Source organism: Saimiri boliviensis, chromosome 1 (genome assembly GCF_048565385.1).
Source record: "Saimiri boliviensis isolate mSaiBol1 chromosome 1, mSaiBol1.pri, whole genome shotgun sequence".
Lineage (NCBI taxonomy): Eukaryota > Metazoa > Chordata > Mammalia > Primates > Cebidae > Saimiri > Saimiri boliviensis.
The window spans coordinates 89,753,152-89,766,090 of NC_133449.1; the positions used below are offsets into that span (position 1 = coordinate 89,753,152).

The 12,939-nt window shown below is 39.5% G+C and overlaps 1 long non-coding RNA gene across 1 annotated transcript in view; it reads left to right on the top strand.

Moving 5' to 3' along the window:
• Positions 1-12,939, top strand: part of LOC141581051 (uncharacterized) — a 285,372-nt gene that overhangs the window by 198,795 nt on the left and 73,638 nt on the right. The window contains exon 5 of the long non-coding RNA XR_012513494.1: positions 11,845-11,934. This is a non-coding gene — a long non-coding RNA (uncharacterized LOC141581051). The remainder of the gene's footprint in view (positions 1-11,844; positions 11,935-12,939) is intronic.

A 12,939-nucleotide genomic window follows, 5' to 3' on the forward strand; every position in this document is an offset into this window, starting at 1 on the left:
CCAATGGCCAGATCCACATGCCCACAACTTGCTTGGGTCCCAAACATACCTTCTTTCCCCATCCTGCTAGGAACTGGATTTTAAAATCATACTCCCTGAAGATAGAGTTGCGCTGTGATGTCTCTGTTCTGTCCTCTCCCAATTGCACGGCCGTGTCTTCCTAAAAGCTACCCTACTCGTTGGAGAGTCCACTGCAAGCCTCACTGAGGGGCTCTGCATTAAATCCATTGAAACCAACCTGTGGCGGGGCATGGTGGCTCACGCCTGTAATCCCAGCACTTTGGGAGGCTGAGGCAGACGGATCACTTGATCTCAGGAGTTCGAGACCAGCCTGGCCAACATGGAGAAACCCTGTCTCTACTAAAAATAGAAAAAATCAGCCGGGCGTGGTGGTGGATGCCTGTAATCCCAGCTACTTGGGAGGCTGAGGCAGTAGGATCACTTGAGCTCAGGAGGCGGAGGTTGCAGTGAGCTGAGATCACACCACTGCACTCCAGGCTGGGCGACACAGTGACTCAGTTTAAACAAAAAAACCCAACCTGCAGGAGGCACCTATCCCCCACCAATTTCCCATGAGACAAACCAATGATTAAGAGGACAGAGATGCACTCTGTCTTGTTCCTACTGGTTAGTGATGTTATTATACTTGAGTATTATTAAAGGACCCCTGTTATTAAAGACTCCCCATTATTATTGTTACTATTATTTAGCATTTATAAGGTATTCTGTATTTTCGGAGCACTGAAAGTCTATTATCTCCCTGGACTTTCCAAACACTACAGAGAGGCGAGCAAGTGACAGCTTCATTTTTATAAAATAGAGAAACTGAGGCACTGTAATTAGTGAAGAGTGCATGGATTCATGAGTCAACAGTAGTCATTTCCTCCTGGTTGATTATTGTCTTACTCCAGACTGTCATAGATTCCAGTAGGTGGTAAATAGACATCCTAACTTGGCAAAAGTTTCCCTTATTCACTTTTACAATCCATTGTAATCACATTATAAACCCAAACATAGAAGTTTTCAAACTTAAAGTTATATGCTCATTACATTGAGCATATGGGTGATGTTATTTGTATTTTATTTTATTTTTACAAGTCAAACATAATCCATTTTTTTAAAAAGTAGGAATTCTGTAATTAGTAAACCAGGCACATCTGGATTTGAAGAATGAATTGGTTTTCAAGACAAATATCTCCTTCATTTGTCATGGCATGCAGAAAAAAACAATTAAAAATCCATATTATGTTAAAGTCTATTATCATCTAGGAGACAAGAAAAACTATTTTCTGCTTTCCGACTTTGTTTCTTGTTTTCAAAAGAGTTTTCGGTCTTACCAGTGGGTGCACTCATATTACCACAGTATCTTAAGTTCCTTTGATAACTTAGTTTTCTCTCTGAAAGCAACAACAAAATAAGTAATTTTGTTCTGTCTATAGAAAGCAGTGACACGACACACCCCTCTCACCTAGCCTCCTCGAAAAGAAAAGCATCTAGTCATTTTGGATGTCTCCAGTGGAAAGTTTTGGGTTTAAGTTTGGAGCGGGATCAGAGCTGAGACAAAGGAAGTTTTTGAGAGACCTGTCCTAGCTGCTAAGATCAGCCTAGGCTCTAAACTTAGCAAAGCTAGAAAATTGAGGAAGTTTGTCCTTGGACTTCTATACAACTTTAAGTGAGCTTCTCTTTTTATTCGTTTCTCACCAAAAATAATAATAATAATAAATTCTGAATGTCCATGTTTAAGAACGTTGTTTGTTGGTTTGGGGAGTCAGTTTAGCTGTCTCAACTTCTTATATTTATTCATATCATTCATTCACTCAGAAGGAATGTATTTATAAATTTTATTAATCAATGGCTACTTTTTATGGGCCTATGACAAGGAAGGCACTTTAGATTAATTATTCCTGTGCCACAATCCTTCAAAGTAGATTCTCAGTATTCCCACATTACTGGTGAGGAATGCAAAGTTCAAATAACCCGCTTACAGTTGCACAGCTAGAGGAAGAGCTGGGATGGGTGTATAAGACTGCAACTCCTGTACACACAGAAATATGAAGCTACTTTCATCCTTTGGAATCCTTCAGGTAGAGAAACAAGACTAAGAAGTATGAATGGTAAATAGGAAATAGGGAGTTAAAAAATAATGAAAAGTGATAAAATATTGCCCTGTAGGGAAAGAGCCCTGTGTGTTCAGCCAACATTTATTGTGTCTGTAAAGTGGACTCTCACAGGGCCAGCCCAGCTCAGTTTGTCAGCCAGCCCTTGAGCTTCATCTTTTTGTCCTCAGACTTTAGGCCAGCTAGCCAAGGTGGGAGAGGGTGACTAGCTGATGGAGAAGCTCATGAGATCCTAAACTTCTTTCAGACTCCTTCAACTTCCAGGTAATGGAGAAACAGGTTCTTCAGGAAGACCCCAGCCTTTGCTACATACAAAGAGAACCCAAAGCCCTAGGCAGTCCTAGTGGGAAAACAGAAAGGTAGATGCTTACGAGTTTGGTAAGCAGGAATTTTTCAGGGCAGTACAGTATACACTGAATAAGAAAAGGGTGACACAACAAGGGAAGAGGCAATTTCCACTCAACTACAAGATTAAGAAATTAGAAGGAAATTGATAGGCAATATGAAACAATGTTTGAGACTCTCTCTCTCTGGAACCAGGCCGTCAGGATTGCAGTCCCAGTTCCATCATTTCATATTAATAGCTGTGTGACCTGGGTCAGTTATTTGCCCCTTCTGTGACTCAGTTTCTTCATCTGTAAATGAGAGTGATCCCACCTCCTAAGATTGATGTGAGGATTACATGAATTAATGCATATGCTTACAACAATGTCTGATCTATGGTAAACATAATGCAAATGCTAGTATTTATAATCATTGTAGTTCTTGAATTGAATTTGTGGACTAAAAATAACTTTTCAATCAAATATATATGGGCTCCTATCCCTGCTGTGTGTCCTGGGTAATTTACCCAATCTCCCTGGGCTTCCATTTTCCCCATCTGTAAACAGGGTAATAACACCACCTTGCAGGAGCATTGTGAAGATTAAATGACATGCATGAAGATAGTCATCATAGTATTGATCATACAGTAATGGCTCAATAAATTCCCATTTCCTTCTTTACTTAATTTAGCATTAATGAACACTGTTGGTGTATTTATTGGTAGGAAAAGAATAATACAAATGAAAATATGAGCCTGGGCACAGTGGCTCATGCCTGTCATCCCAGCACTTTGGGAGGTCAAGGTGGGTGGATTACTTGAGGTCAGGAGTTCGAGACCAGCCTGGCTAACATGGTGAAACTCTGTCTCTACTAAAAATATAAAAATTAGCCAGGTGTGGTGGCACATGCCTGTAGTTCCATCTACTCAGGAGGCTGAGGCAGGAGAATTGCCTAAACCTGGGAGGCAGAGGTTACAGTAAGCTGAGATTGTGCCACCATACTCCAGCCTGGGCTACAGAGTGAGACTCTGAATTAAAAAAAAGAAAGAAAGAAAAAAGAAAGGAAGGAAGGGAGGGAAGGAAGAAAAGAAAAGAAAATATGAATAAACATATAATTAAACTGTATAAAGTAGATTTTACAGTTAAAAAGAGCACCCTGTGGTTTATAGGGATGTCATGAGTACCTAGTTATAAAATGGCAGCCAAGCAGGGCTGTTCCTCAGGAACACTGTGAGGCACATTAACAGCAAGTCTACCCCTCCTTTTCTGTGCAATTTTTGGTCGGTTTCAGTCTTGCTTTCTTCAGACTGCCTGAGGGCAGGAGCTTCCTGACAGTGGAGATGGTGAGGAAACAGACTTAGAATGACGCACCAAAGGGTCACGGTGCTCATAGTTGTTGCTTAAATGCCTTTCTTTTCCTCTGAAGCCAGGTCAGAGGGGCTGCAGCAGGGGTTGAGGTGGGCACTCTCAGAAGCAGTGGGCTGGGGTGGAGGTAGTGCATCCTTGCTCCTCAGAGCGCAGTTCCTAGCTTTGGCAGCAAGGGCAGCCTCAACAGCCTCAAGGAACTTGTTAGAAATGCAGTCTCTCAGGTCTCACCCCAGACCTATGGAACCAGAATTTGTGTTTGAACAAGATTCTTGGGAGATTTAGATGCGTGTGAAAATTTAAGAAGGCCTGAGCTGGAGCTTATGAAGCCCACTGTAGCCATTAAACAGATGCTGGGATTGACATACTTTAAATATTATGTCTTGTCTTCATTTCGTCTTTCCTGAATCTACAGTGTGCTTTATAAATGAAAAAGACAATGGCCTACTATGGAGAGAGTACCCACTTTAATTGATTGGAACTCTCAAGAGGCTGAGAAGTAAGAGATGACCCAGATGACAAGTGAAACTCACTTCAGTGGCAAGCATAGAAGGCTGTGATCTATCAGTCAGGCATGTTTATAGGGGACCTTCTGTGTGCCAGGCACCTATTGTGTGCAAGCACTGTGGATGATGCAGGGAAATGGCATGGTGCCATGGGAAGCCCTACCCTGGTAGTGCTCAGGAGATACAGGTTCTTGTCCAAACCTCACTTTTCAGCAGCTGGGCAATTCCCCTCACCCTTAGGCTTCTGCATTTCCCATCTGAAAAACAAGTAGGTCAGACGAAAGGACCCAAAATGCCCATCACCTCTAAAGAGATGTGATTCTAATAGCTCTAGTCTCATATCCTCGGTATAATTGGGTAGATAAAATGATTTTAAATGATTACACATGAAACCGAGGGCAACCCAGGACAGGATGTGATTAAGAGCTGAGCTGTGTGGAGTTGGCAGCGCAGGGAGCACGGACTCCTGGAAGCTGTATTTGAAGCGCAGAAGTGTCTGGAATCTCTATAAACTCCTCCCCTGGCTGCCAGAGTCTCTACGGAGGCGGGAGGCGGGAGGCGGGAGGCGGGCGGGGGGCGGGGAGGCCGGCGGGGGGCCGGATGGACGTTCACACTCGGTCACTAGGTGTCGCTGTGATGATGTGAAATCTACGGCTGGCGGGGAGGCTTACAGGGAAAACCTCGCAGCCCCTCCGGGTAAAGAAACTAGGCTGGCTTCCAGACTCGAAACACAAGTTTCTGAGTGCTGAGGGGCTCCGAGCACAGGGTTGTCTTAGGTCCAAGCAGGAACCAGTGCATACATTCCACCCTGTCCAGGCTGGCTCAGATGACATGAAAGTAAGAACGTCAGCAGAAGGCACATAACAGCCCACCTAAACACACACACACACACACACACACACACACACACACACACTTTTCAGACATCAGAGTGTCAGCGACCTCTGATCACACTAGATCTCTCCACCATGTTCTGAGCTCGGCTCCTCTGCTCCTCACTTTCCCTGTATATAGATAGTAAGGAATTTGAGCCCAAATCAGAAGCGCTTCCTCCACAAATCTCATCCCAGAAGAGTTTTGCTTCAGCAGTCAAGATAAGAGGCTTCAGTATAAGCCCGAGGCCCTAGCCTGGTCACTCTGTCTGGAGGTGAGCAGTGTTTGTTCCAGACCTACCAGTGCTGTTCAACATTCTGATCCATGCTGTTTCCCTGGAAAAGGTCTTGTGTGGAGGGAGAAAAGTAGTGCTGATTAAGGCTCCACTGTGCCACACTCAGGGATATGCACTTTGCACGTATTGCTCATGAGCTCGCTTCCTCCACACTGCTTCCACTACCCACTCCCGCTCTGCTCCTAAAGAACAGCATAGCCAAAAGCCTTCCTTCTTCTGAGGAAATAACCAGCAGTTACTAGCATAGAACTTAGAGCCCCCACGCCTTGGTCATTCTCGCTTCTGTTTCTTGATACCATGTGATAATGTGTGTGTCATTTCATCTTTCTGAGCCTCAATTCCCACATCTCTAAAATACAGGAATTAACTTCATACCTTACAAGGTTGTTTAAGCATGCTTCGCAGCCTGTAAGATGCTGTACAAGAAGTTATATAAAAACAATTTTTAATTTTTTGATTTCTTACAATCTTTACTTTTTATTGAGGTATAAGATACACACTGAAATGTGTGCATATCATCAGTGTATAGCCCATTAAAATTTGAGACTGAACATACCAGCACCAGCAGCCCAGGGACCCTGCCTGCCCCTTCCAGGCACTCACCTACTCATCTCTCACCCTGGGCTTAAATTATCCTGACTTGTAAGAGCACAAATGAGTTTTTAATTTTTATACTTAATATAAATAGAATTACAACATGTGCTCTTTCGTCTTTGGTTTCTTTCACTAAACTTCCATATTTTTACATATAGCGATAGTTCACTCATTCTACTTGTTATAAGGTATTCCATTGCGTGAATATACAACAATTTATCCATTCTATAGCTGATGAATATTTGGGTAATTATCTGTTGGGGGAGGCTATTACAAATAGTGCATACTTGATCACTCTAGTACATATCTTTTGTTAAACATCTATACTCATTTCTGCTGGACACAAGACCGATTTCTACTCTTTTCTCTTCTGTGTCCCTTTCAAGTAAATTTGGATTTGCACATGTGAAAGCCTCTGTATCTTGATGTGACAAGCACACCCACTTTCTGGTAGACTGGCTGGGAAGGAATTTGAGAAAGTTGGGGCTGGCAGGGTTTCACTAGCTCCTGAAGGTGCTTCCTTTTTTTCTTTTTCTTTTTTCCCGTACTACTTTACCAATGTGAGAATGTATCCTTGAATGGATGTGTACCTGTGTTTCAGCCCAGCATAGCTACCACAGCCCCGTTTCGTATGTTTTAGTCCTGTCTCCAAAATTAGGTTGTCAGATCATTGAGCAGAAAGAGCCATATTTTTTTATTTGTCTTATACCTTCCACTAAGTTGACCAGGAGTTGGAAACAAGGTGGATGAATGTTCAACCGTTTATTTTCTTTTTCTTTTTATTTATTTATTTATTTATTTATTTATTTATTTATTTTATTTTTTTAATTTTAATTTTTTTTTCCAACCGTTTATTTTCTTATTTAGTTCATTGGCTTGGACATCACTAGACTGGACTAGACCAGCCAGTGAAGGAAGAATTGCCCCTATAGAAGCTCCAGACCATTCTGGAGTGGGAAAAAATAGTGGAAAAGGGCAAAAGTCTCTTTCTAGAAGTCTTAGAAAAAGATTGATGTTTCATTGGCTCTGATTTAGTCACATGCCTGGCCCTGAAAAAAAAATTAATCCAGCCAGAGTCCTGCAAAGCACATTTACCTGGTTTTGTTTGTTTGTTTTGTTTTGTTTTGTTGAGATGGAGTCTTGCTCTGTTACCAAGGCTGGAGTACAGTGGCTCGATCTTGGCTCACTGCAGCCTCTGCCTCCCGAGTTCAAGTGATTCTCCTGCCTCGACCTTCTGAGTAGCTGGAATTACAGCACACACCACTATGCCTGGCTAATTTTTGTATTTTTAATAGAGATGGGGTTTCACCATGTTGGTCAGGCCAGTCTCAAACTCCTGACCTCATGATCCACCCGCTTTGGCCTCTCAAAGTGCTGGGATTACAGGCGCAAGACACTGCACCTGGCTGTTGCCTGGTTTTTAAAACCATGTGCACATAAACTTTTAATTAACTTTTTAAATCATAAAATAAAAGTACATAAAGCACACAGATGGAATATAGTGAACAACTATGTAATCACTATGCAGATCAACAGCGAAAACATCGCTAGCATCCCAGAAGTCCTTATTTCATGTGTCTCTTCCCCATACAACTCCCTCCTTCCTTCCCTGTAGAGATAATTATTATCCTGACTTTTATAGTAATCATTTTCATTTCTTTATAGTTCTGCCAAATAAGCATCCCTTAAAAATACTATTTAGTTTTGCTTGTTTTGAACTTTATATAAATACCATGTGTTTTTCTTTGTGTCTTATTTCTTTCACTCAACATTGTTTTATGATCAATTTATGTTGTTTTGTGTAGCTGTTATGTTGTTTTGTGTAGCTGTTATGTTGTTTTGTGTAGCTGTAGTTCATATACCACAATTCACTTATTCATTTTATTGTTGCTGGATGTTTTGGGCTGATTCCAGTTTGGGCTGATTATGAATAATGATCATTATTCACATGGCTATTTCTGTACACACTTCCCAATACATATGTATATAAATTTCCGTAGGATGTAAAATTAGAAATGAAATTACTGGTTCACGGTATATACATATCTTCAATTTTGCGAGATCTTACCAAATTTGTTTTTAAAGTTGTGTCAATTTACACTCCCATACTTTTGCTGTGTATGAAATTTCTTGTTATTTCACATCTTTGGAAATACTTTGTATTGTCAGACTTCTTAATTTTTGCCTAACTGATGCTTTTATGGTGGCTTTTCACTGTTGTTTGAATTTGTATCTTCTTGTTTATCCATGTAATGAGTGCCTTTTAATATATTTGTTAACCATTTGTACTTTCACTTGTGAGACATGTCAGAGTCCTTTCCCCTTTCTGGATCCAAGTCTTTTTTTTTTTTTTCCCAAGACGGAGTCTTGCTCTATCACCCAGGCTGGAGTGCAGTGGCACGGTCTCAGCCCACTGCAACCTTTGCCTCTTGGGTTCAAGCAATTCTCTTTCCTCAGCCTCCTTAGTAGCTGGGATTACAGGCGGCTGCCACTGTGCCTGGCTAATTTTTGTATTTTTAGTAGACATGGGATTTCCCATATTGACCAGTCTGGTCTTGAACTCCTGACCTTCTGATCTGCCTGCTTCGACCTCTCAAAGTGCTGGGATTACAGTTGGGAGCCACCAAGCCCGGCCTCTGGATCCAAGTCTTTTGTCAGTTGAATCTGTTGGGAATATCTTCTCCCACTTTCTTTTTTCCCTTTCTTTCTAGTATATTTTGATAAACAGAAGCCCCTAATTTTAATGTAGTCTGATGTTTTAATCTTTTCTTATATGATTGGTGCCTTTCTTATTTAATATGCCTTATTTAAGATATGTTCAAAGTCATTAAGATATTCTTCCATATTATATTAATCTGTATTATCTTCCACAAATTCTGTTGGTTTTCCTTTCATATGTCAACCAATCTTAATTCATGTACCAGAATTGTATCTACCGGAATTCCCACATGTTGTGGGAGGAACCCTGGGAGAGGTAATTGAATCATGGGGTTAGCCTTTCTTGTGCTATTCTCATGATAGTAAGTCTCATGAGATCTGATGGGTTTATCAGGAGTTTCCACTTTTGCTTCTTCCTCATTTTTCTCTTGCTGCACAATGTAAGAAGTGACTTTCACCTCTTGCCGTAATTCTGAGGCCTCCCCAGCCATGTGGAACTGTAAGTCCAATTAAACCTCTTTTTGTTTCTAGTTTCAGGTATGTTTTTATCAGCAGTGTGAAAACAGACTAATACCTAATGACCAGTGTTGAAAAGGCTATCCTCTTACCAATTCTCTGCAGAGCTCCCTTTTAAATAAATTACATGATGATATGTGTCTGGGTTGCTGACTGCATTCTCTATTTCTTCCAATGGTTATGTGTCTATTCCTACATAAATACCATATTATTTATTATAACTTCATAAAAAATTGTGATATCTGGAAGAGCATTTCTTCCCACCTGGTTCTTTTTCAAGAGTATATCTTTTGTATTTTTGCATAAATGTTCAAATCAACTCATGAAGTTTCAAAAAATTGTTAGAATTTTTATTGTGGTTCCATTCAGTCTATGGACTATAGATGCATTTTCGGAGAATTGATATCCAAATCATCAGTCTTACAAGCCATCAAGATGGATGGGATTACTGCATTTATTTAAGTTTTCCTTAATGACTAATAGTGAAGTTTTAAAAATAACCTCAAAGAACTTTTACACCTGCTCTATTATTATTCTTAAGTACTTGATACTTTTTTTTTTTCTTTTTTCTTATTTTGAGATGGAATCTCACTCTGTTGCCCAGGCTGGAGTGCAGTGGCATGATCTCGGCTCACTGCAGCCTCCACCTCCCAGGTACAAGGGATTCTCCTGCCTCAGCCTTCCAAGTAGCTGGGTTACAGGCATGTGCCACCACACCTGGCTAATTTTTTGGTATTTTTTGTAGAGATGGAGTTTCACCATATTGGCCAGGCTGGTCTCGAACTCCTGAACTTGTGATCTGCCTGCCTCAGCTTCCCAAAGTGCTGGGATTACAGGCATGAGCCACTGTGCCTGGCCAAGGTACTTGATAGTTTTAATGCACTTGTATATCGCTTTTGGGGGGGGGGTAATTTTCTTATCAAGCTACATTTCTTTTAATTAAACTTTTATATTTTAGATCATTGTAGACTTATATGTAATCAAAAGGCATAATACAAAGAGATTCCATGTATCCTTTACCCAGTTTATTCTGATAGTAATGTCTTGCAAAACTAGCTTATGATATCACAGCCAATAACAATTTGTTATTAACACTGATATGCTCAAGATGAAGAACATTTCTATTATCACAAGGATCCGTCTCCCATTTTACTCCCAACTTCACCTCTTCATAAATCCCGGCAGCCACTAATTCATTCATTCTATAATTTTGTCATTTCAAAATGGAAGCATACAGTATATAACCTTTAGGGATTAGCTTTTTTACCCAGCATAGTTCTTAAGATTTTCATTCAGATCGTCATGTATCAATAATTTGTTCTTTTTTCCTTAAACATTAGGTGGAATTCTCCAGTGGAATCATCTACACCTGGAGATTTCTTTTTCTGGGATTTAAAAAATTATAATTTAAATTTACTTAATATTTATAAGGCAATTCAAAGTATCTCCTTCATATTGGGTTAGTTGTAATAATTGGTTATTCTCAAGGAATTAGCTCATTTCATCTAAGTTGTTACATTTATGAGCATTTATCCTTTGAAGTCTGTGGGGGCTGTAGTAATGTCCCGTTTCATTATTGATAGTGGTAATTTGTGTTCTTTCTTTGCCAGTCTTAGTAGAGGTTTATCTCTTTTATTGATCTTTTCAAAGAATAAACTCTTTGCTGCATTGATTTTGTCTACTTTTTTGTTTCAATTTCCTTGCTTTCTACATTTTATTATTAGCTTCTTTCCTCTTGCTTTGGGTTTATTTTGCTTTTCTTTTCTACATGCTTGATGTGGAAGCTTATTGATTCGAGATTTTCCTTCTTTCTAATATATGTGTTATGCCATAAATTTCCCTTGAAATACTATTTTAGCTTCTTTAATGTGTTGTATTTTTATTTTCATTTAGTTCTATGTGTTTTTTTATTTCCCTTGAGTGGAGCATAGAAATATTCCTTTACAGCTCTTTCTATCTCCCATTTATAAATGTAATTGTTTTAAATATTCCCTCTACATACATTGAGGAACACATGAGAGAATGTTATAATTTTTGCTTTGACCCTTGAATGTAATTTAGATGACTCAAAGGAAGAAGGAAAGTCAATTTTATTTACCCATATTTTTGCTTACTATATTTTTCTTCCATTTTGATGGTCCAAGACGCCTTCTTTTATTATTTCCTTTCTGTTTAGAGAATATCCTTGAGCTGGTCTTTGAGGTCTACTGTGATAATTTTTTTTAAATAGAAACAGGGTCTCGGAAAGGACACTCTATATTGTAAAACCTGCCTAATTTTCCTGACTCTTATGAAAACTACTGCCCATGCATACTTCTACTTTTACACAAACGTCTTTGATGATGTAACTTGACTTGCCAGAGTTACAGAAATTTTGTCCTTACTTAATGAATAAATTGTATATATCTGTTTCCAAAGCAGTAAAAAGAATAGGGTCTCACTCTGTCATTCAAGTGGAAGTGCAATGGTGTGATCATAGCTCACTGCAGCCTCAAACTCCTGGGATCAAGTGACTTCCTGCCTCAGACTCTCAAGTAGCTAGGGCTATAGGTGCATGCCACCATGCCAAGCTAATTTTTTTATTTTTCTTTTTGTAGAGACAGTCTCACTATGTTGCCCAGGCTGGTCTTGAACTCCTGACCTCAAGCAATCCTTCACCTAGGCCTCCTAAAGCACCAGGATTACAGGTAAAGCCACAATACAAGCCAAATTCTTTTAGCTTTCCTTCATCTGAGAATATGTTTTGATTTTCCATTTATTTCTGAATGATATTTTTACTGGGTATAGGATTCTCAGTTGACAGGTCTTTCTTTCCTGCACTTGAAAAATATTGTACCACTTTTTTCTGGCATCCATAATTTCTGACATTGGAATTCTTTTTCCCCTTTTGGTAAAGTATCAATGCTTTTTCATAGCTTTCAAGATTTTTTCTTTCTCTAGTTCCCAAAAGTGTGACCATAATGTGTCTCCTTGTACATTTCTTTGGGTTTATCTTGTTTAGGATTTGCTCAGCTTCCTGAATCTATAAGCTAAGCCTCTTGCCAAATTTAGAGAGTTTTCAGCCATTACTTCATGTTCTTTTTCAGCTTTGTCCACTTTCTCCTTCTCTTTTTTTCTCCCCTCCTTATGAAATGACATAAATATCATTAGTGTCTTTTGTCCTATAGGTCTCTGTGGTGCTATTCATTTTTTTTCTGTTTTTTTCTCTGCTATCCAGATTAGGTAATTTATATTATTCTACTTCAAGTTCACTGATCTTTTCTTCTGTTCCCGCCATTCTGTGGTTGAACCCATCCATTGAGTGTTTTATTCTATTACTGTATTTGTCAGTTGTAAAATCTCTATCTGATTCTTCCTTATATCTTCTGTTTTCTTGATGAGGCTTTCTGTTTCTTTGTTGAGACAGTAAAGCTTTAAAAGCTTTGTCAAATAATAATAACTTTGTCATCTCAGTGTTGCCATAATTATTTTTTTCATTCAATTTGAGATTTTCCTGGTTCTTTGTGTGATGAGTGATTTTTGGCAGAAATCTAGAAATTTTCAGTATTATGAGACTCTGATTCTTATTTAGACTTAGCCAACTCTCTGTGGCATCACTATGGAAGGAGAAGAATGGGTACCACCTAGTATCTGCCAGGTTGGGGCATAAGTCTATGTTCACCACTCAACCTCTATTGATACTCAAGGAGACA